The sequence below is a fragment of the Typopeltis vanoorti genome, chromosome 1 (assembly GCF_054136105.1).
Source record: "Typopeltis vanoorti isolate ZY-2024b chromosome 1, IOZ_Tvanoo_1.0, whole genome shotgun sequence".
In the NCBI taxonomy this organism is placed as follows: Eukaryota; Metazoa; Arthropoda; class Arachnida; order Uropygi; family Thelyphonidae; genus Typopeltis; species Typopeltis vanoorti.
This window is the reverse complement of record NC_143549.1, coordinates 190,262,190-190,287,095: the sequence shown is the minus strand read 5'-3', so window position 1 is coordinate 190,287,095 and position 24,906 is coordinate 190,262,190. Positions and strand designations below refer to the sequence as shown.

Here is a 24,906-nt window from a genome sequence, read left to right as displayed (position 1 = left end):
TGAGTACACCACACACAATGATGAAAAAAAAAAAACTGAAAAGGAAAACCAATAGTGCTGAGGGGGCTTTATTTTTTGCTTTTTAGCAAAGGACAGTATTTTAAACCGATTTTTGAAAATGTCACAGAATCAGAATTCTTCTATAATACGACTGAAAGATAAAAAATTCCGATACGAGCGAAAGAGGGAATGTATATTTCGATAAACACCCTAACCTTACTTGTCTGCTTGATCATTCCTCTCTGGGACATTCATAACTCAGAATGCGTTCTGTACTCCATTAATCCGACCAGGCTGGAAGAAATTGACATTTCCCCAATAGAATACCTGATAATCCTTTTCGTTATCCCAACACCCTCCGATTCCTTTTGGTAACTCGGCCATAATCTCATCCAAGTCTCCTTCCTTGGTCCAAGTCTCGTGTCCTTTGGTCACAGTAGTGTCAAACGAGATGAGCTGCGTGATTGGTCTCGCTACTGTTTTTCGTTCTTCTGATCCAAACGTGTGTGTTGTGCCAACTGAAATAATTCTTACTCGAATGAAGTCGAAATCTTCCGACACTTCCAAAAGTCCAAATCAATATTCAAACTTTTTTTTTTCCAACAAGTGTGCCAAGGCAGTCCAATAAAATCATTTGGCACATCGCAGGTGGTTCGAAAGAAATACTCTTGGCCAAAAAAATAAGAATGTATCAGCTGAAGAGAAATCAAATCAGACTTTGAAAGAGCCAAGTGCAGAAAACCTGCCGCGCTTTAAGCTTATGCACCAGAACTAACGTGCACACAATACTGATCCATATGGACAACATGGAAAGATCCTAATTTCAACCCATCCAAAAGAAAAGAAATAAAATTAACCATCAAACATCAACAGTCACCTCGTTCGTTACCTGGAAGCCCACTAAAGTATCAGTGAACATCAATTTGGATACGCTACTCTTGATGCGTAACAGATCCTCTTGTTAACATAATCCATCTACGGACACACGCTGTGGAAAGGTTAGTAAGACCCACGTAGTCGGCCTAGACGTTTCTAATACATTAGAATGGGTTTGGCACAAAGAACCAAACGACCAGCTCATGGTTTAGCATTCACCTTTTGCAATTGAATTGAAATTTCCTCTCTGGTCGTTCACCAAGTGTCATGGTGGACGACTTCCTTTCTTAAGATTTCCCCCACTAATGCCGGAGTGCCTCACTGTACTTTAGCCCACGCTCTTTCTCCTATTTATAAATGACCTTCTAACACCGACTTTAAATTCTGTCTATAATTTTGCCGATGAGAATACTCCACTTCTCTTTTTCGTTTGAAAAAACCTTGCTGAGCTCTACATCCTAAGTTGCAACACCTTCCTTAATATTAAACTCTTATCTCCTTGCCATATTTCAGTAGAGCGACGAAAATCTTGTCAACTTTAATGCCACAAAAACACAATCGTGTCTCGGTTCGGACAAGAAAGGTTACACGTCACTTCTCCACCCCTCACCTTGATTAATACCCAGATTTCCACGTAAGGTTCATGAACTAACTTACACTTCTAGTCACTCCTCGCATAAACACACCCCATCCATATGTTCATTTGCTTCTAAAAAAAACATTTTTTGTTCAGGGCATTACTTCTCACCTACCTGCGTAACTCCCAACGCTGAATAAATTTCAAATCCACTCTATCTCACGCACCACCTTACAATACTGATCTCACATATTGGGGTGTTCGCCAAACACCTGTCTAAAATGTTTAATACCGTTCAGAAGAGGAAAATCAGGTTGATTCCCCCCTCTCTCTCTCTCTCTCACTGACTCACTATTTCATAGACACTGTTTCCGTCTTATGACTTTTCTGCGGGTATCTTCATGTGAATTGTCCCGTTGAACTGGTTGATACCATTTCTCTACTTTTCTTCAAGGCAATAAATAAATCCATCTGCAACTGCTAGTCAACATCCATTCACATCTAAAAGGAACTTCGCGCTCTTCTCCTTCATTCCATCTACGCCTGCCTTTGGGAACAGTCTTCCTCACACAATTTCCTCCGAGGAACTTCCCGTTGTTCAAAAACATTTCAAAAGATTTCTTCTTTCTTATTGACTTCTTGGCTACTTGATCGGATATGGTAGTGATGTGCTACAAGTTTTGCAACTTCTCATGTGTGGGGTTGACAAAACATTATTCCCTTAATCATATATTATAAGGAATATACTGGCAATTGTTCATTGGATAAACGGTTTTTGGTTATTAATGAAGTTCGCTATTATTTTAGAACGATTTAAATTGAGAACCATTGGAATGATATTAAACTTTTGTGAATTAATGTTTTTTTTTTTTTTTAATTTAAACATGAGAAGGAAAAGATCTCAATCATACTCCTTTCTTTTAGTGTTGCACGGTGATCAGCATTGATTTTAGAAATTATGGACTTTACATCCGCGTTATAAATAACTGGTTTAATTTCCCGACGTTTCGACCTTCATATTAAGGTCATCATCTGTATTATATACACATATACAAGGACAAGCTGAGTTACATTTCACACAGTAAGCTAGAGAAACAATGATTTGATCACAAGTTATTCTACTGGAATGACCTCTAGTGAAAAAAAAATTACAAATTAATTAATTATTTAGAAACTACATCAAGCTAAATTCTATTTAAGATAGCAGGATAACAATATAGTTTTATTGTAGTCTGGTTTATCTTTGTTTTTTATTGAGGTCTTGTAGAGAATTTTGTTAATAGTGTTTTGGATGTAACCACTTTTTAGAAAAGTATTGCTGATAACTTTAAATGAAGATCTGCTCCAATGAACATGCACTCTAAAAAATGGATACAGCCAAAACACTATTAACAAAATTTTCTACAAGACCTCAATAAATATCAAAGATAAACCAGACTACAATAAAACTATAACCATTCCTTACATTAAAGGGACACCAGATAAAATAAACAGAATACTACAGTAATACAACCTCAAAGCCACCTTTAAACCTCCTGCAAAATTAAAATGTTTACGCAACTCATCCAAAGACCCACTCCCTACGGTGGCCCGCCCTGGAGTATTTATTGCACCTGTAATCTACCATACATAGGGGAAACAGGACGCACAATTCCTATCAGACAAAAGGAACATAAACGACACATTAAATATAATAACTATGGTGAAGCTGGCCTTTCTGATCATGCTTTGAACAGTTTACACAGAATTGACGGGAAAAGCACCAGTTGTGTACATCACACCAAAACATGGTATAAACACAAATTTAAGGAAGCCTGTGAGATTCTTATCAACCACCCTAATCTGAACAATAATGATGGTCTAAAAATTCCAAGCATATGGAAGGCACATATTCTACCCACAGAACCTTTCTCTCTAAGAGTTAACTATAAACAGGACTGTAGATAATCCAGAATCCTAAATCTAATATAACAATCCTAATGTTAAAAATAGGACATCATTGTTACTGTAAGAAAACTATCTATAAGAAAGAATGTTTCTCCCATGTTATCTTAAATAAAATTTAGCTTTGATGCAGTTTCTAAATAATTAATTAATTTGCAATTTTTTTTTCACTAGAGGTCATGCCAGTAGAATTACCTGTGATGAAATCATTGTTTCTCTAGCTTACTGGATGTAATGTAACTCAGCTTGTCCTGTATATTTGTATTTGCTCCAGATGATGACCTTAATATGAAGATCGAAACGTCGGGAAATTAAAAGAGTTATATTTATAACGCGGTTGTAAAGTCCATAATTTCTAAAATGAATCTCGATCACTCCTAGAGACCACGTGATTCCATAATATTAACATTTAGAAAGTCTCGGTAGACATATGTTGGCCAATTCTACAAGTAAAAAGTCGTATATTGACTGCATTATATGTACTAACATGATATGAAGATGAAAGGCACGTTTATTTGCACACATCACTCGAAAATGACTGCACGGATTAACGCAGGCTTCCAATCGTTAACTTGTAACGACTCTGCGAAAGTTATGCGCAAAGTTTTTAAATAAGTTTTCAAACTTTAAATAAGTTTTCAAAGTTTTCAAACTTTTTAAATAAAAAGTTTTTATTTAAAACTTTTCTTGATATAAAAAAAATAAATCCTCTCCTCAATATTTATGCAATACTGAAAAATAATTTCACGAATTAACATCACTTATTTTTTTTTTATGCAGTACGTTATGAAAGTTGAACATAGCAGTCATAATTCTGTGTTATAACTCTCGAGCAGTTCCACAGAAGAACGAGTGCGTCCTGCTATGCTAAGAAGGTGCAACACGATATATCTGCTGAAAGCAGTAATTCCCCCACGTAATCATAATAAATGCAATAACAGGAACAACACCAACTGTAAACATAGTGCGATAGCATATAAAGAAAGTTTTAGATTTACACAACGTGCATATAAAACTGAAATTGAAATAATGACAAATTAATATTGACAGTATATAAGCTGACATGCTCTTATATGCATAGCTGATTTTCTATTGAATAACAGAAATAATCACTACATCTAAAAGAAAATTAAATGAAAAACAATTTCGGTGATGAAAGGCCGTATTGCGCTATAATTTAATAGTAGAACAGATTTTTTCACCTTGCGTTTTGCCGGATCCGCTGGTTTACTTTATTTATTTCAATATCTGAATGGGTGGGCAGATGCTAATGAAGGTTGATGTTTGGAGCATTTTAATTGTCGTTTCATCGGACCATACGCAGTGGGAAAAAAATATCAAGCTTGTCGTTGTTTAATGGCATTTGGTATTTCAGACACTTCCACATGATTTGATTTTGGTTTCAACTCGATCATTTTTATTGGTCAACTTATTCGAATTGATAATAATTCCTCACCGGTTGGTTGGAATCTAACGGAATTCGATAATTTAGGACTTGGATTAAATTTTCGTTTCAGTTCAGATTTCAATGGAGACCCTTTGTAGCGGAAAAAATGGACAAAACAAATTATGTATCGAGTTACGTATAGAGACCAAACGCAAGTCCTCATTTCGTATGCGTGTTATAATTTATGGCATCTGACACACTGGTCGGATTTTTTTAAAGAAATTCACATAGCGATGTTACCCCTCAGCAGTGGTCTATAAATAAGGAATTTTGTCACACATAATATGCAAAAAAATTCACTTACGATCAATTTTAAACTGTATCTGTGCAAATAATAAAAAAACAGCTACTAGGTAGGAGTGTAGTCATAGAGATAAGCAACGCAGTCACTGTTAAACCAATCTTGGGCTTCAATTTGGTTGAGAATTTGTTTTTCGTTATAATTTCATTTTTATAGGCAAAATGATTTGATAACAATATTAATTATTTATTTATTGTTTTCTTCACTGTATTTTGACAGTTTATGGTGGAAAAATGAGAGAATTGAATGAAATTTGATATTTAGGAATCATTAGTCGTTGCAGTCGAACCCTTTTTATGGCAAAATCAGACCAAAATAAATATGCTAAAAACGGCTCCATTTAATTTTTGTCATTATACAAAAACGCTTTTTTTTTTTTTTTTGTATAGCGCACTTTTTAATGATTATTTGCAATTATTTCCTTATTTCTTCGGTCTAAGAAGAACGTCTAAAAGTATAGCGCACTATTAGCTCGATAGGCTAACAGTTAGATAATCCAAACTGTAGAGACGAAACAAGGAACTTCAAGACCTCCAGTAAGCAGTCTCGCACCACCATGAGATGCAAATCATTCGCTATCTAAAGATGTTCACAAACATCCATGTCAGAATGAATTCGAATCCATGGTCTGGAGATTGGAGAGCAGAGACATTTTCCACTTGACCAACCAGGGGAAGACAACGATCACTTGAAAGAGTCTATTTTCCAGTAGCATATAATAGAGCAAGTACGAAACAAGATGAGCGCCTTCATTATGGCGGCATTGCCTTCCATGCAAAAGCTTTCAGCAAGAATGATAAAATGCCGCCGTATGTCCTCCATCAGCATATTTAGACAATTGGCTCAACCAAATTTTTGTGTGAGTCACGAATCTCTTGGAAGAAAAGCTGAACAAAAACTTTGCTGCTTAGCTTTCGAGTGAGCGTTTTCTCAATTCGAAGACCTCTGGAAGAGATTTGCTATTTTAAGAAAATTCTGAGCTCAACAATCCCTTCTTTTCTAAACAAGGAAACATTTTAGGAAAAATAAATCTAAGTTTAGTTCGTTGCTCAAAATTTTACCTTAAAGCGATTCAGAACTATAAAACAACGTTGAAACAACACCGTTCGTTTTATTGACATGCCATACTACTTTTTAAATTTCGTATACACGTTAAAAACTTCATAAATAACGAATTTACTTAAATGACATTTGCATTAGTAAATCTTACAATTCTCGCAGGTTCGTGTAGTTTACAATAAAACAAATGAGCTTGGTAAGTTATCAACCGCTTTTATATTCATTAGTTGATGAAATCGCGATGAAACAATTTAAATCAATCATATGAGTCTATATAAACAATACGAATATGCTTATACTTCTACAAAACTTCAAAAGGAAGTGCGCTCGCACACACGAGGCTATTTGATTTCTAAATGGGCTAAAAATGGCAAAATGGAAACTACGATGATTATTAGTTTCACGTGTGAACTTTTGTCCAACAGAAATGGATGATCTCATTTCTTAGCAGAACAAACCCTAATAACTGGTAGTTATTAGGTGAAGAAGCGTATTTTAACTAAGCGGTATATATACAATCCACAAACAGCAGCAGCAGCAGAAATGTGTTTTGCAGGAGTTTTGGAGTACGCCGAAGTATGTTACGGTCTTTTCTGAAGAGACAACAATTTAATGGCACTGATGGCCATATCAACTTTTCTTATCTGTAAATCAACAAATTTGATATCGCTAGATACGGTCAGTGGCTCCATGCTATAAATTGCTGTCATACCGATGAGTGTCGTATTTAGAGGCTTTCATGGGTGAAAAGCAACTGTAGAAGCTACTGCTGCTCTCTAACTGATATGGAAACTGGTCAGTGTGTTTCGTGGAAGACCGATGTTTTTTGTTGCACTACGCGCAAACCAGAGCAGACACTTTTACTGGTTGTGACACCGCTGGTCACCGATGGAAAAAAGTCCAGAATGGCTATGATGAAATTTACATTTCTCATTTTGTTATAAACGATTTTTTTCGTGTAATGGAATGCGCAAGTTGATTGGGTGATTACAGGATTAAGAATTACCGCCCGTAGAAAACTTACGTGAACTGAATGGAATTATGGATTTAATAGAGACAGACAGACAGAGAGAGAGAGAGAGAGAGAGAAAATAGTAAAAGCCCGTTTTACTTCGAGATACTGCGAATTTCTAAAGCTTGTTTAAATAAGTTGTGATATTTTGACATCTTAAGATGTTCAAATTTTCTATGATCGTGTTTCCAAAACCTACATAGCTCAGTGGAAAGAACAGGCACTTGTTACGTGAGATCTGGATTTGAATCCTGTCCGGAGCATTCACAAGGGCTTTACAAAAGAAGTCTCGACTCTGCGTATCATGGGGGAGACCTTCGTCCAGCAGTGGACAGAACCAGAAGGTTAAAGAAGAAGAAGAAGACTGTGTGTAGGAGACAATGTTCCTCACTTCCCAAAAAATCCAAAAACGATAGCAGAACGTATGAGTTCAAGACACGGTGTATTTCGAGATAGAATTCACTGCCCTGTCATCGCACAAGTTAAGTTCACGGAAACTACGTTATCTAACCAGAACAGACCACTGAACTTGATAGGTTAACCGAGGAGGGTAACGCTATTGTTGACTGTATATACATTTGCAATGCATTAACGTCAGAAAATGCAATTCATGCTTGCTGGATAGTGGCCAAATGAGTAAGGAATTTAAACCCATTGTGAAATGTCGTTACTAATCATTAAACCGTAGGCGTGTTGATATATTTTCTTTCCTTCTCTCTCTCTCCTTCTCATCCGTCAGTGGTTTTAGCAATCTTGTATCAAGAGTTAACGATACCCTTGGATATGCATTCAGAATGCCAAAATTAGTCGGTGTTTCCATTCCAAAGTTAAAAATGGAATAATTAAAGCTAACCATAAACGATATGATATACCAGGATTGATACGGAGATTCTGAATGCCAGTAAGGACTTAGAAGGTCATATTTCTTGATGAAGCACTCCCCTTAGCGCAACTGGAAGAACAATCCTTCGAATGGAAGGGATCCGAGTTCGATTCTCAAAGTAACGACAACAATCTTTCCACGTATGTTTTTTTTTTTTTTTCCAATGGAAAGTGAGTTAGCGATATCATGCTGAGGTAGGTTTTTTTTAAATCCGCATACAGACAAATCAGCCAGAGAACAGACGTAATTTGAAGATAAAAATACTATTGGGAGACGGTAGATGGCGTTGTTTGTGACGATTAAGTTGTGGAAACGGTGAGTGGAGTGGAGCGATCTCATGCGATAATCTTTGGATTCCTTGACGGAGTCACGCACTAATAACGATAATTGCGTTAGATATTAAATTAGTCCTCTGTGCATAGTTCAAATGTAATCAGTGTACGCATTCAAAGAGATAATTGGGAAATTTAAACAATTCTATTGCGAAAATCTTGATATCAGTTAGCATATAATGTTTTTATATAAGAACTTTCTTATCTAGAATTGCAGGTGATGTTACAGGTGCGACTTACGTTTCCGCTTTCGTACCTAAGCGAGATCATTCGAACGTGGCTAAATCCAATCAAATTAATTGCTATATTGATTTAATTCTTTAAACTCGGATTATCTCTTGTTTCACGGATCAAGTGCTTATTATTTTTAAAATAATTAAAGTAAAGGAAATTATACTTTCCCTTAGGAAGACGGGATGCAGTTGTATTTTCTTCTATTTTTTTTCTCTAGGAAAAGTAATTTAAAATAAAACAACATATGCTTACAAATTGGTAGAAGAAATAAAATTTCGAGTTCGTTGCGTACCAAATTTCGGGATAAAAAAGAAATTGTTAAATAAAACATTGCGGGAAAAGAGGGAATGAATTACTTAAAGAGCCAATAGGCTTCATTTCGACGATGTAACATTATTTCTTTGAGTTTCTGAATTTAACATCTTTGAGAGTTTCTTATTCGGTTTTGAAACAATGTGGGAGAGAATTAATGTTTATATATATATATATATATATATATATATATATATATATATATATATATATATATATATATATATTAAAAATAGAGATTATTCGTTTTAAATACTTTATTTAAAACATTGTGTTTAAAATAATTAGCACTATGATCTGCGATCTTCATTTAGCCATGCAAAATAAATTTAGCTTTGGAAAACGAATATGATCACTTATATTATTCGCCCATATTTGTTTGTTCAAAATGTGCACGCACCATGTAACTAACAATGAAAGCCGTCTCATACGATAAACCGTATAAAATAACTAGAAGTAAAAACTATAGGGGGCTGTCCCAGCTGTGAAGTTCGCTGAACAGTTACTTCCGGCAACTACGCGGGTAGCAATTAAAACCCGTTTCAAGTGTTCGGAGGTAGGAAAACCTGTCTGAAGGTCTTAAAAGCAGGAAATATGCAGTGTTTGTCGAAAAGTATTGCGCCACCCTTCAGTTATATGCAAATGTGACTTCATAAGCATGCTCCAGAACCGGTTCTAGCCTAATGGACGTCACGGTTACACACAACAGAAAAAGAAAGTAGGGAAGTAGTTATAACGGTGAAGCTGTCAGACCGGAAAGGCATTACTGGCATACTGTAGATTAGACATCTACCACTGCAGGCACGCTGGGATACTTTCACTCACCACCAACCATAATATGTAACCGGGCAAGAAACAACGTCTATGGCCGACATAACAATACCGTTCATATGGTGATATGCTTTTGTTTAAAACTATAAATATACGCTTACATAATATGCAATTATAACTATCGCAATACTTATCGAAATAGTTCATATTCTCTTTCCACATAAGATATAGAAAGGTAGCAATTAATTCAGAACACTATGCTAAAAAGGAAGCCTGTACCCCCTTTAAGGAATATCCTCCATGGTTGGAGTTAGTTACTGCTCTTGGCATATTTGGGGCTTTCGATCAGATAGGGGTCTTCTATGCAAGAACCTATCTCCTGGTCATCCTTTTGTAATTTGCTCTTAGGTTTCGTTATGGCCACTTATTCTAAACTCACCTTCCCTAAAAAGTTTCCGATGAACCCATTGAAGTTATTTTAGAAGGTAAAAGTATTTAAATGGAAGATAAATTTTCATGGCCAGGTGTGAGACCATTCTCCCTAGCTACTGCACCCTTGAAGGGGCTTGAAAAAGTTGCATGTTTGGTCTGTAGATCAGGGTTTCCAGATTATGTAAAAATAAAAATAAATAACAAATTAAAAAATAAATAAAAACTATAGTACTCTAGATTTTCCAAGATATAAAAGTTAACTGTAAAGTTACTATTCTATGTGCTATACGTGAAATGACCATTGAAAACAAACAAACACAAAAGTATATGCTTATTCATCTCAGTATCAACAGGCGTATGTACTTAGAAATTAGCTTATTTCTAAACTAATTTACTGTCACCGTGATTTGTAGTCCTGGTTGATTAAATTTTGTAACTTCAGTTGTTTCAGAGAACTTATCGAAAGAAATTAATGTGGGGATTATCTCACTTCAAAAATTTGAGCCATTGACAGTCTCCCAGAGCTCGTAGATTTAGCAACGATGAGTCCAGTTTCATTACAACTAGGAAAACTCGAAGTCTAGAGGATTAATGACAAATCTGCCCGCTATCTTTCTTTCAAGTAATCCTATGTAAACAGTAACGCGGCTATTTAAACTTCTCTGCTATATAAGTTTCATTTCAAGAGCTCCATCATCGAAATTATAATGAAAATGGTAACTTTCATGTTGGGAAAATTATGAAAAATGAAAATAAACGCTTTGCGAAGTCTTCTAAAATATTACAACGTTGGTCTTTTTTTGTATATTTGTAAACCTAATTATAAAATGTTAGTATGTTAGCTCCTGCAGAAGTCCAGTTCTAAAATTCTCCCCCAAAATTCACATCTTTGGATGTTTAATTTGTTTATGTTTTTCTAAAAATAATTTTCATTTCAGAAAAAAAAATCGTTCTTGAACTGTTTTCAGAAATATGATGAAAATTTCCAGTATACCTGCATGTCTGTCTCTATCCGTAGCTAGCAATGTTTTCTAGTGCTTTAACTAATTTTCGTTATCCATTAATAAATAACTATTAACCACTCAAATTTCACTAACAACTAGTACTCGATTGTACTTAATTAACGTTACTAAATTACGAATACCAATTTTATTATTAACGGTTTTCCTCTTTTAGCAGCCGAGCATTCTCATAAAAATGAATAACGCTCGCAAATAGCATCCAATATTGCCGATAGATGGCAGTCTTGTAAGGTCGGAGTATTTTTAGAAGCTGGGGCTCACACGAATGGTTGCACGAGATATTGTCAAATTTAATGAAACCAGTCATTATCCCTGAGATCTGCACTTCCGATTTACTTCTCTTCCATTCCTCCATTATGTTGCAAGTGCAAGCAGGAAGTTGGAGTCTGTGGTGCAACGTCAGGTTTTCGGGTTTTCTTTTCGCCTAGGCTACTTCCATTTGGAGTTCACCATTTATCATAAAGAACTGTAAGTACAGGATGTAAAATGCCTTATTATATAATGCTTTCGTTTTCCACGAAATTATATGAATATCTTTTTACTAAAAAAGGAAGAGAAAAACATGTAAAGAAAATTCATAACTCCTTCGGGTACAGATAAGAAGCACTTGCTATCCATCCAAAAACTGCACGAGTGGGTAAATTAAACTTTCGACGTTTGTAATAAGTGAGAAAAGGATTTCTGTAACTCAGCGGAATCTTTAAGGAAGTCGTTCATACGTAAACAGAAAACTTATTTAGGCAGTTTGCATAATTATCCCATAAACAAATCGCATCCACGTTCGTGCGGGAGGTGTCACTACTAATAAACAAGCGAAGACCGATTTCCCTGTATTATAATTCATTTTACTTGTAGTTGCCATACGAAGAGAACGCCAGGAAAGAAAGGCTAGAGAGAGAGAGAGAAACAAAGGCGCAAGCAGCGATACTGCTCCAGTCCGCTACGGCGAGGTCAATGACCGCGTGCTGCTGATTACGGCGTGTAACGGGTACAGCTGTAGTGGAGGTGCGGCGCTGGTGACATCTGCAGGGTGCCGTCACAGAGCAAGGCTTGGAAATATGGCGCTTCTTTTCTAAATCTGTACTCGGAGCTTTCGTTTTCCTTGGTGGATGTCTAGTGTGTCAGTAGGAGCCGATGCAAGGGACTGGTGACTCGGATCGTTGTATAAAGCGATATGTGGAGGGCAGTGTCTCTACGGCCGTCGCTAACTGCTCGAAGAGAGCACAGTCAAGTCAAGTATGGCAGCCCACCAGCGGACCTTCCGACCTCCTGTCGGTGATGGAGAGAGCCTGGCCTCCTCGGGACTCGTTAATATCAATGTACGTTATCCTTAGAGTTAAGTTTAGCAAGTAGAGAAAACCTAGAAAGTGTATATTTTGTGAATATAAAACGGTGATAGAGGGAGGGAGGGAGGTAGAGAAAGAACGATAGAGACTTGCCTGTTGGAGAAACTAGGTTAGTTCTGAGGTGTCTGACCTTCTCCCATAGGTTGCTGACTTCTTCTTATGACCGGTCAGCTTCATCAGATGGTTAAAAATAGCGACCACTCTGTAAATATGGTAACGTGTGCTGTTTCGTCCGAATTACTGCAATAGTTAGCGATATGTTGTTGTGTACGCTGGTTAGTACGTGCTCTTTCATGTTTTGTGGCGTTTTATTTATCTGGAAGGAAACATCCGGTTTCAGTAAGGTACGTTTCCTACATACTAAAGCATTTTAGCACAAAAATGTACACCGAACGAAATACTTAAGCAGAGAATTTTTGTGAGGAACAACTTTGCGCATGCGTAGTAACGCTGTTTGTATGTCCATATTTACTTTCACGTACGATATTGGAATCCCTATTTCTTTATGCACACACGCAAAATATTCTTTTATTATCTTATACTACACACGATTAACTGTATTTCAACCATTTTAGCCTAATTGGAAAAGAGAAGTAAGTTTATAATCTCTGAAATGAAAGTCAGATATTTAATCGTTGTACTTCCGGAATGAGTGAATCTTCAGAAGGAAGTCCATCATCAGCCGTTTACGAGCTCAGTTTTTGTGGAGTTTACGAAATTACTGTAGATATTAGTATTTACTGTTCACTATTGGTTACTAAACTTGTGAAAGTGCAGCAATTCGAAGAAATAATTTTCATTGTAGCAAAACTCCTAACCCACGTACAGTGGAAAATATTACGTGGCGTCTAGTTTAGTAATAAAGTGAAAGTCAAAGGTCTGTTCGTGTATTATTGGCGTACAGGAGGGTCATGGTGGTTTGGACTGTCCCCTTCCAATATTCCTCTAGATTAAAAAGTTCAGTAAATCAAAATAATCAAATACTAACTTACCCACGATTTTGCATTCACTCGTGTGTTAAAAATCACTGCCAAGTGTTCTGATTTATTATCATCATTTCGGTAAATAACACGATAAGTAATTTTTTTCCCCAATAAAACTTATAATCGCCCATTCCACGCACTGATTTTCCTACTTTCCCCTTAGGAATATCCTGCGTGCGACACTTTTATATAGAAAAATACAATGGAGAAATATTGATGGGTTGATAATCAGGTTTTACAGTGAATTCTCCCTGTTACGATGATCGGTCAGTACTCGAGTTACTTTTATAGTTTAAATTGCTTTTTGTGATCTAAGGAGTAGTAAATTATAACATTACTGTTTCGATGTATAAAGCGTTTGCAATCTTAACTCAAAAAGGTGATGACGTGCAATTAGCACGTATTTTAGGACTGTTTAATAGTTTTACAATATTTCATTTGAATTACAGAAAATTCAAATGAAGAATTTTCTGTAATTCTCAAAATATAATTCTCAAAAAATCGTAAATTTAGCCAGGTAAGCTGAACACTGATCTGTCTCTAAGGGAGGAAGGGATGTAATTTTTATCTAAATGAAATTAATCGCTCCAGGAGTGCCATTATAATCCGTTTAGAAGCTACTATCGAAATTATAACAAACTACATATTTACATAATTTATTTTTTGATATATAGGAGTGCAACTGTTGTATGTATTATTAGGAAACTAAGTACAGATATTTTGAATAAGGAAAAGAAGGCATACTACAATACAGCTGTTCGATGATTTACATTTTGGAATATGCATAATAATCCGTTAACATTAAAATCAGGATAACAGATTTTAACCTGAGGAACAAAATGGAATTAATAAAGCACCAAAGAACGTAATTTGAACATTTGAAACAGCGAAGTTATGCGTTGTAGAAACTAACACTACTCAAATATTAAAATCTGACTTTCGTCTCGATCGGTTACATTATATATATATATATATATAGAGAGAGAGAGAGAGAGAGAGAGATTACAGCAAACAGACTTACTTGTCTGTTTACTTACTTGGGAAAAAGGATTAAAACCTAGCTTACATAAAATTGCTTGGTATCTTTAACGTATATTATACCCAAGGTAAAAAACTTTCTACATATATATATATATATATATATATATATATATATATATATATATATATGCATTAAATTAATTACTAGAACAGTTTGGCGGCCAATTCCTTACTGTAATATAAACTTCCTAAAGATGACAAATAATTATGAGAACATTTAAATATAATTTACAATGATTTGACTTTTTTTTATTATTAAAAAAGAATGTAGCGTTCATTTCTTTAAAAATTTATTCCAATATCGTTTAGTTGTTTCTCTCAATATGTTATTTTGTTTCACTGATTTCTTACTCTGTTTTCACTAAATTTTCTGTTTACTCTGTTTGCTAGACTTACATTGAATGTACTGGAGGGTCACTGCATGGCTGGGGTGGGGGAGTACTAAGATTATGCAACCTTGGTCTAAATCAGCGTCTCTTAACCTGTGGTCCGCGACTGTTTTTATGAAATTAAATATTTTCCCACAGATTAATAACACACACGACATAAAGTTTCCGGTAATTCTATTAGTTATTCACCCTCTGAAGTGTATTCAAGTCTCAAAATAGGCAAAATAAACACTTGAAAAAGCTTGATGGAATATTGCCATATATGGTTCTTAATATTTAGTTTACGGGTTCAAAATCTCGTGTAGTAATTTAAAGGATTGCTGAGATATGCTCAGAAATAGGCGAGTGAGTTCAATGCGCTGTAAGGACATTTCGCAGAGTGAGTCAAAATCTATTAGCATTGGTTCCTCTTCCCGTCTTTTACGCGCATTACAGATGCTCGAACCGGACGAAGTTTGATGAAAACTGGTGCTTTTCATCTTTGCTAAAAGTTGTCGAACCGCAGTTGCGGCTCGTTGCCATGGTAACAGCGTAGGCTACTGACTTCCTAGATTCTGGAGACGTCTCGTTCACATATTATATTATTTACTAAATACTGTAACACGCGAATTCGCAATTATAGCGTAGTATTAGACTATGCATTGTAGTGCTTAACCCTTGTATTATAATTAGTAAATACTCATAGCAGGTAATATGAATTCAGTGGAATCTAGGTAGTTAGTAGCATTCTCTGTTACTATAGCTCAAGGGTGGTGGCTCGATGCTATTTCCGGTCAATTTAAAGTCGCTCTATCTCTTTGCGTATTGTAATTTGATTATTTAGGATTCTTAAGTTGTTATATTTGACAACATACTTCTGTTTCGATTTGAATTAGACAACTGAAACGCCACCGATCAATAGTTGCTGTTTGTTCGTAACCATATAATAGAATCACTCTGACATTTGAATTTTGATTAAATTCATTATTTCAAGTCGCTACTAAATTTTGCTCGAGGTGAGACTGCTTTAAAACAGAGTTGGGGAGAAGCGCATATTTGCATTAATTACGATGAGTTCGTTTTGCAAATTGTCAATGTACTTCACATTTTTCAATGACTGATAATATCAAGAATGCGCTTGGCTGTAGTATCGGTTAATTTGCATTAACACCACTGTATTCATTATTTCTGATGAATACATTACAAATAATGAATTCTATTTCACTTGATATCCACTGTTTATTAAAGAGAGCAGCTGCATGTTGAATTGTCATCACCGTCTCCACATGCTGGGGCATCGACTCCAAGAGGTTGCGGAAACAAAACATGTATCCTACTCCAGGCGGACACGATTTGATTCCAGCAGTTCTGCCAGATTTCTGACGGTGATGCCTGTCATGAACATCTCCCTCCAATATATCTGAAAGATGTTCAATGGAATTGAGATTAAACTACTAACAGGAAAAGGCAATTCATTAAGGTAAAGTTGCCACTGGGTTCCTTTCTTGAATACGATGTGTCAGTATGACATAGAACGTTATCCTGTTGAGTGTTCATCACATGTGAGGGAAATGGTTTACATGAATGGGTGCACCTGTTTAGCATCTATGTTCAAGCAGGTTGCACCATTCAGTCCTAGTCCGTTTCTACGAAAACGCACCTCCAGACCATCATTCCGCCTTCCTTGCATTGTTCTTAACAAGCATGATGGACTGATTTCGTGTTGTCTTCACGGTACCTTTTGTTTTTCTATTACTTGAAATACAGGAACTGGGAAGTATCACTCCATGCGACCTTTGTTTGGTGTCCAATGCTGATATTCCTTCGCCCCCACCGTAACTATTTGTGCAGGATAGGTGTTATATCGTCTTCTGTCTTCTTTTCGGTAACATCTTCGACTGATGACATTTTCTATTCATCACATTGTTCTAGATATCGATATGCTGCTATATATGGCATTGAGGGGGAGGGGGGGGGGCTGTTTTTGAAACCCTGTTTCGGCCTGATATCACACCAAATGTCATTTCCAATTCGAAATCGATCAAAGCACGACCTTTGTTCATTACAAGATGCGTTTTATCCTTTGTAAATTCTGTTCATTATTACGTGGATTTCTTCTGGATTCACATATGCTGCTTATTCCCAAAAAAGTACAAATAAGTGCTAAAAATTGTTCATATTATATGAGCATTTAGTGAAGGATATTATTTTCTTAAATATTAGCCTGAATTTTGTTACGGGAAGGAGAGTTATTTCAAATAAGGAGAGTCTAAATTTCTTTATATATGAAATTATTGATTAAGACTACAAATAAATGCAAGCAATAATTAGGACCTTAAAATGTGCCTTTGCCAACACATTAAATGATAAGAAAGAAAAATCAACATTGGTTGCCCTTTAAATCGTTTTGTCCGAATTTTCTTGGCAAACCATTAAGTCTGCAATTCATTAATAATGTGAATGCTAAAAATCAATGGATTATAAAATTTCATCAAAGATGAATTTCTCTGATCTGGAATTCTTCTGGATCAGATGGGACACAGCAAGCGATGGGTATGGTGAAAGGATCCTTCAGGATATGGTAAAGGATTCTAAGGAAAATGTAATTCTAATGTGCTAGCTAAACTAAGTATGTTTTTCAGAGAAACTCCACAAGGTACTTACCAATATTTTGGTAAGTACTTCAGCAAAAAATACAAACAAATTATCCAATTGTGTCATAATTATTATGTTTTAGTGTTTTTTTTTTTAAGTTTTATCTGTATTTCAAGTTTATATGCTTCCCTTAAAAAAGTGGAGGTACAAATTCTACAGTTAAAATGGAATTTTCATGGATACCTGAATTATAAAATATCACGTGGTTCTCCAAATGGTATCTGCTGCTTACCGTATACATGCACTTTATGTATATGTTCACACATGATTCCATAATCCCAATGGGTGATTATGATGTGCAATTCAACTTCAGGTTATGATGCCTTCATTGAGTCTTAATATTCACTCGTTGTGCAATGTATAACAAGGAGCAATTTCTGTACAATATTTGTATAATGTGGAAGTATTTACATTGGGAAATCAGAACATTGGCGAATTTATTCGTATTTACAATATTACCTATTAATAATAGGCAATAAAAAAAACAGGGCCGTACTTACACTTTCCCCGAGGTGCTAGAGTGCTCCGGGATCCCTCCCTCTTGTTCGGGGCCCTTAAACTGATTCTCATTTTTTGGGCCCCTCCAGCTACAGCTTCGTGTGCCTATGCATAAGTACGGTCCTGCCTATTATATTAGGTACATATTATACTAAGACCTTCCGTAGTTCAGTCGGTATAGACGAAGTGCTTTGGTTGGAAAGAACCTGAATTCGATTCCCATTTAGGACGCGGAGAGACTTTATCAGGGCTTTCAGCTGAAGTTAACCCGTCTCATATGGAGGTTCTAGGGTTTTCCTCAGAAAGCCAGCGGCATTACCTTGCCTACACCCCTAATCAGAGGACTCAACTTGTCTCGGACGGACGAGAATTGAATGGATGGAATGGACATACAGCGTAATTCATAATACTCTTCCTCACTGTAGGTAACCATAGTTTAGGAAGTCGACTGGAGAGAAGCAAAATGACTGCTGCACGATTTGTCCGCGGATGACCATACTTTCATGAAGTAGCCGCGAATGGATGTAGAAGGAAGTAACAACTAAATTTTCATGTTATTTTTTATAATCAGATTATAGGTGCATTCTGGATTAGAATTATTTCAAAATATCTTGAGGAGAGCTTCGCAGTCATAGCGCAGAAAACGAATTAGAATAATAGCTAGGATAATAGTGAACGAACATCATTCACTAGAAGTCAGAAGCGCTAGTGAGTAAGGGAAAGTGCTCCTCGTTTATTTTTTACATAAATCAAATAACCCCATAAAACAAAAGTGACCCAATCATCCCTCTTTTGTTCATAAAAAAATTGAGGATTACAGATTTATTTTTCCAACTTATTTATACTGTGGCGATTTCAAGTTAGAGATTTGAAAATGCAGTTATTTTTCTCGCTTTTGTGAGTGAGCCAAAGACCAATAATTGTCTTTTTTTTTAGTATTCCATTAAAAAAAAAGTTTTCCAACTTGCTGACGATTCCTGATAGACGACTTCGGTGTGTGTGTGTGTGAAGAGAAAGGAAAGGAAAATCCTGTTCATAAGAGCTCTGCTGGTTCTCCTCTATACTGTTTTCTGAATATAATTGTGTAGTGTCGATTTACTACCATCCTAGATTTTTATTTTATTTTATTTTATCAGACAGCAACATGACGATATCGATTTCAGTTCATTTCATTTGAAGCAGTGGAAATCGCTCATATTTTGAATTATTCATATTTGAATTATTTAGTTTCTTGTAACCAAAATTCAATTCGACTTGGTTTTTGTTAATTTATTATGAATAGAGAAGTTTTTAAAGAAGTAACATTAACGCTTAAAGCAAATTATCTGCGCTTACTTTAATTATATGCGCATTTATCTTTCCTGTTATTGATTGCCACGATATACTGGAAACGCGTAAAAATCATCATTCAACTGACGTTTGTAGTACAATCGGATGAAACTGAACGTTAGTTCTCAAAAGCAAATACGTCATCACACCGTTGGATGTTTTGGTCGTGGATTTTTTATTTTATTTTTTACGCTCAAGGTTTAGTTACCAAAGTACTCTGTAATGAGCCAATAACCTTCCACGAGAGCAGTGGTGTCTCTGTCCGTAAGTATACAGCATGGATGATCTTTGGACTTCCTGGTGTAACGGGTGACCTTGGGTTGCAGAGAGACCGGATACACTGTATATTCGATATCAGAATGGAAAATCTAGTAAACTCATAGGAAAGGAGGGAGGGGGGGGGAATAGGGATAGTCAGCAAGACATGTAGATTGCTCGCAAACAGGAAACAGGATAACCCAACCTTATGTGTTGTTCATACATTACTAGTAGGTGGAGAGAAATCACCGTGACAGTCATTCAATGTTGCTACACGAGATTCCTTGACCTCCTCTTAGCTGTCATTCTCACATGCACATTTATCACCTTCAGCGTTTTCTGTAGTACAAATTATTTTATTACTCATCCCGAGGGGAGGAAAACCATGAAGAAAATGAACATGACGCCGATACAAATGTAAAGTTACGTCGTCCACTGTTAAATATAAAATTTTAGTTTTCAATAAAATTTAACTTTTGAGATTCTAATTTACGAATTATAATTTTAGAAATTATTAGTATTTGTTAGTTATGCGGTAGTTATATTAGCAATTATTTAATAGTTATATTTTTGGCACTTGCGCATTATTTAGTACATAAAGGTGTTCCTAGAACTTCGCAACATTCGAGTGTTAAAAATCCCCATCAGGGCGCGGTGTGATCTGCAATATTATAACCGAGTGTTATAGAGACGTGCACTTCTGTGATACAGCATGTACATATCACAATTATCTGAATTGCTGCGAGTCTGGTAAAGATAAATCTACCTGTTTCCTCACTACCAAACGAATGAATTTCTCTGATCATCATTTCGACCACTGATCAAGAAAGTCCCGAGTTAAAAATATTCGTAAGTCACCATGGCCGTATGACGGATAATCATATGCAAATTATTGGCTTTTATTGCTGTACCTCACGCAAGTTGATCAAATTGTAAAACGCCTTACAAATTCATATTCTCATTAAGTGATAAAAATTAAATTCAATGCATTTAGTTTGTGTTTGCTTAAACAGCCATTCGATTTAAAGTTTTTTTTTTTTTTTTTTTTTGAACTCTAACATTCTGAAAATGCAATTTACTCATATCGATCTTAGTTTGTTCCGCATGGAAGAATGAATTTACGATACTATTGGTGAGAGGGGGCCCAGGATGTAGGGAAAGAGATGTAAAGCATATTGGACCAAAATCAGTTAGCGTCAAAAACTATGCAGATTATTTTACACTATGAGATGTTGCCATTTTTCATCCACGATACAGGTTTGGTTTTATTGGAATTACGGCCAGAGCAATCCTGTTTTCCATTTTGGTTCAATTATGCAGAAATTGTCAGATGAACTTAACAATATAAGAAACAATAATATTCCAAAGTTGCTCGAAAAAGATTGAACCACGTAATCTGAATTTTTTTGTTTGAGAGACGAATTATAATTTCAGAAATTATTAGTATTTATTAGTCATGCGGTAGTTATATATGATTCCCTTATCAGAGGTCCTTGAGCAGTATATTCTAAATTTTGTCGAAATCCATTGAAACATGCAACCGGTAGAAATGTCTGCGGCATAGGATAATTAAAAAAAAAAAAAAAGAAAGACAGAAAAAGAAAAAGAAAAGAAACGCATTTTGGGCTTCGCTATCTTCAAGGTACACTAATTTTTCTTTTTTTTTTTTTTTCGAGTAGAAGACACCAGTTTATAATATTCAACTTAGAATGACTTTTATGCGAATCCCACCTACGAAAAGCAGTTGGCCTGTAGTGTATTGGTAATAGTCCGAGGTGAGTGAAGCATTAGGTAATCCGGAAATTATGCTCTTATATACAAAACAAGGTAAATTTTCAAGCGACTTCAAGGCCTCAAATAAGCAGGGAGAGGGGGATTGGCTCACACCAGGAAGGGTTTGAAATCCATCGACTGGATGGATTACCTAAAGACATTCACAAAACTGTCATGACATGGTTGGAATTTATAACCTGAATTTTGGCCCTATAATATTATATTATATTACTTTAGATATTCAAGCTCAGTGTTTTCTGTCAGTATTTTTATTTTCTTTATTTAAAACCCAACCCAATATATTTTATTTATTCTTTATATGCTATGCTTGTATTAATCAGCGTTTGCAAAATGCATCATTGGAGCCTCTTTAAACAAATAAATTATCACAATTATTTTTGAAGATGCTAAAAAAACATCGGAAGTGATGTGAGAATTATAGAAGTTGAAGGGAACGCAAGACGAGCATTTAAAGTCTCAACTTTTCAGAAACAGAATTCCTCGCATTAGTTGGATGCAATGGATTCCCATCTCAGTCGACGAGACGGATACTTGATATACATATGGTGGTGGCTGTACAAATTTTGGCGATCCACATAACGTTGCAATCATTTCAATTACTGTCGTCTTCTGTTACATTTCTACGTATTTCACACTTTATGTTAATTCATCTCATGCGTGTTTAGCGGGAAAGGAGAGAACCTCTGGACATGCTCATTGTTACAGTGTTCTTATTTTCTAGCACTGCTTATGACACTTGTTTGGCCTGTGCAAAAGACAACTTCTTGTGCCACTTTGTCTTCGAAGTGATAAGTCGATCATTGATCGCAGCCGTAGTCTTGGCCGTGTATGTAACGATAAGCTTTCCTTCGCAGGGGGCATGCCAAAGTGTGGCGAAAGGTTTTATTGATTACCTTATATATTATGATTTCCTAGAGGATGCTATGAGAAATAGCATCCTCTAGGAAATAAATGATGTAAAGAAAAGGAACGACAGGTAACCAGGCAAGGAAAGGCTACACAAATTAGAGGAACGCATGTTCACGCATATTGGAGATGGTGCTTTTGCTCTGTACGGTTTTGAATTGAAATGTTTTTACTTTTATTATTGACCACCCGCTATCTATTGCGCACAACAACTGCACAAATTGCGTTGATGTGCTCGAGATAATAGACAAAGCTGTGGCATAATTGACTTCCAAGGGAGATGATAATTAATTAGAGACAGATTGACTGGTAAGATTATTCCGGATACCGTTGCTTTTCTAAGGTGACTGCAATAGGTATAAAGAAAACAGCGTGATAATCAGAAAATATCCAGTCATTGTCAACCATGTGAGATAACTGAAAACAGCTGATCGATGTGACACATATATGAAAGAATGACTGCTTCGTAAGGTTAAACCTCATATATCGAATATGATCGAATGAAGGTAACAGCAGAGGACCACTGAGGAAACCACAGTTGTCAAACAAAACTAGTAGCAACTACTATAATAGCCAAATAATATCCGCGTCGGACACCAGGTAGCCGAAAAAGGGTCATATGGAGCGAGACCGTTGTTAGGGTATAAACTTCTCCATATTGCCGCCCCTAAATTCAAGAAAAAATGCAACTGAAAAAAAAAAAAAAACCTTTTATGGGTGAAATAGTTTTGCTGCCCTCCAAACTTAGTAATCCTAGGCATTGTGTTACTTGCTTAGTGGGTCCTGTCTGTTAAAAGAAAGGACAAGGATAGCGAAAAAACACGAGGAATGCACGACTCGACTCATCCCGCTGGCTCAAACAATTCAAAACAGTTGCGATAGAGTGAAGGTCTCTGAGGAAAGATTTTGGGAAAGGACTTTTTATACCCCTTTACAGTAGTACAAGGAAAGCGTACTGGCGAACCTACGTGGACATTAATGACAGCCAAATATAATCATTGATCTCGAAATTTAGTCTTCACCTAATTCAAACAGCTTCGGAAGGACAGCGTGTTTTATCACAGGTTGTCCAAGAATGAATGCAGGAACATGAGAGTAACTTGACCCATTTTTGTTTATTTTATTTTATTAAAAAACAAGCCTTATAAGGATCTATACAAGCTCGTCTAGAGCAGGCGTTTACAAACACCCATGACTACGATGGGACTCGAACCTACGACCTGTTAGTTGGAGAGCGGGTATACTATCCACTACTCTAAGTATGCCGGAAGTAATGGACTGAACCTTCCTTCAACCACTGGATATTCATGACGACAGGGACCCATCGCCAGCAAATTCAATGGAATTGCAGGAATTCATCACCGCTTAAAACGGGACACTTGTGTAGTGTTTTCAAAATCTCGTTGAAGATTTGCGAGGAAAGCACTTTTCCTCTGAACACACTTTAAGTGGATATCTCTAAAACTGACCGCACAGTTTAGTTTATTCCATTTATGAAATATGTTTGCAACTATCGTTAGCATGATATTCTTAGCAAGAAACTGCAATTAAATTTCTATGCATTTAAGTGAAGCAATTTATCAGCTAAAGGTGAATTAGCTGTTCTCAAATTAACCCGGTAATTTCTTGTAAAGAAATTAAAATTTGCTGTCTGACAATTCTCGTTTTAACCTTAGTATGACCTTTTGTTTTTCAAATGCGTCTCATCCACTGAACACATACCTTCAGTATGGCATCCAATCTTTATTCGTCTTTTAAAAATAGATTGAATTCTCATTTAGTGCAATTTTCATGTCTTTCTGATGATCAAGATTCACAATACTAGCAATTCTTTTCCACATTCTTGCAAAAAGCAAATATGAAAAAGGGAAGACTCTCCAAATGCTGTCAGAAGTGGAAAATAAATAAAGATGAGAATTCTATTAATAATTAGACAAAGTGTTTTGAAAAGCCCTTTCTAAACTATGTTCAAACAAACAGTTCTGTTATTTTTAAATTATTGTCAGTATGTGTCAACGAACCCCGAACAGATGTGAGAAGTCGAAAATATAGTTATTGCTGCTGTTTTTTATGAAAAAAATATAATTATTAAGTTATACACATGCTGCATAAATCTTAAACGGCATTTCTAATCAATAATTTTAAGCGTTAAAATACCGAAAATTACTCAGAGTTCATTATTGAATCTTAGGTTCATGTTGCTGCTTCAGCTTAAACATAATTAATATAATATTACTTTTTGGCACTTATAAGAATTAAATATCTTAAAGTAAATGTATGAATCTCTCTATATATAAATGCATACATCTATTTAGTTAGATATAAGAGAGAATACGAGAGGCTGCAGGCAAAGTATTAGACAAGTACTCGTATATCATAAGCTTATGAAGTTAAGACAAAAATGATGTGTACACTGAATGAAAAATTGCATTTCATGTAGGCGAGTTTTTATGGTGAAAACTTCACGAATCATTCTCGATAATTCCACGTTACCTATACTTGCAAGACACTCCTGATATCGAGAAA

At 35.8% G+C, this 24,906-nt stretch overlaps 1 protein-coding gene across 3 annotated transcripts in view; it reads left to right on the top strand.

Annotated features, from left to right (window-relative positions):
* The window catches only part of LOC150110720 (uncharacterized), a 302,788-nt gene that overhangs the window by 129,637 nt on the left and 148,245 nt on the right, over positions 1-24,906 (top strand). Inside the window, exon 1 of one of the 3 annotated variants that reach the window (XM_090395959.1) lies at positions 12,250-12,521. The exons of the other annotated variants lie outside the window; for them this stretch is intronic. The gene's annotated coding sequence lies outside the window, so the exon portion shown is untranslated. Of the gene's footprint in view, positions 1-12,249; positions 12,522-24,906 lie in introns of those variants that run through there. 3 annotated transcript variants of the gene reach the window in all.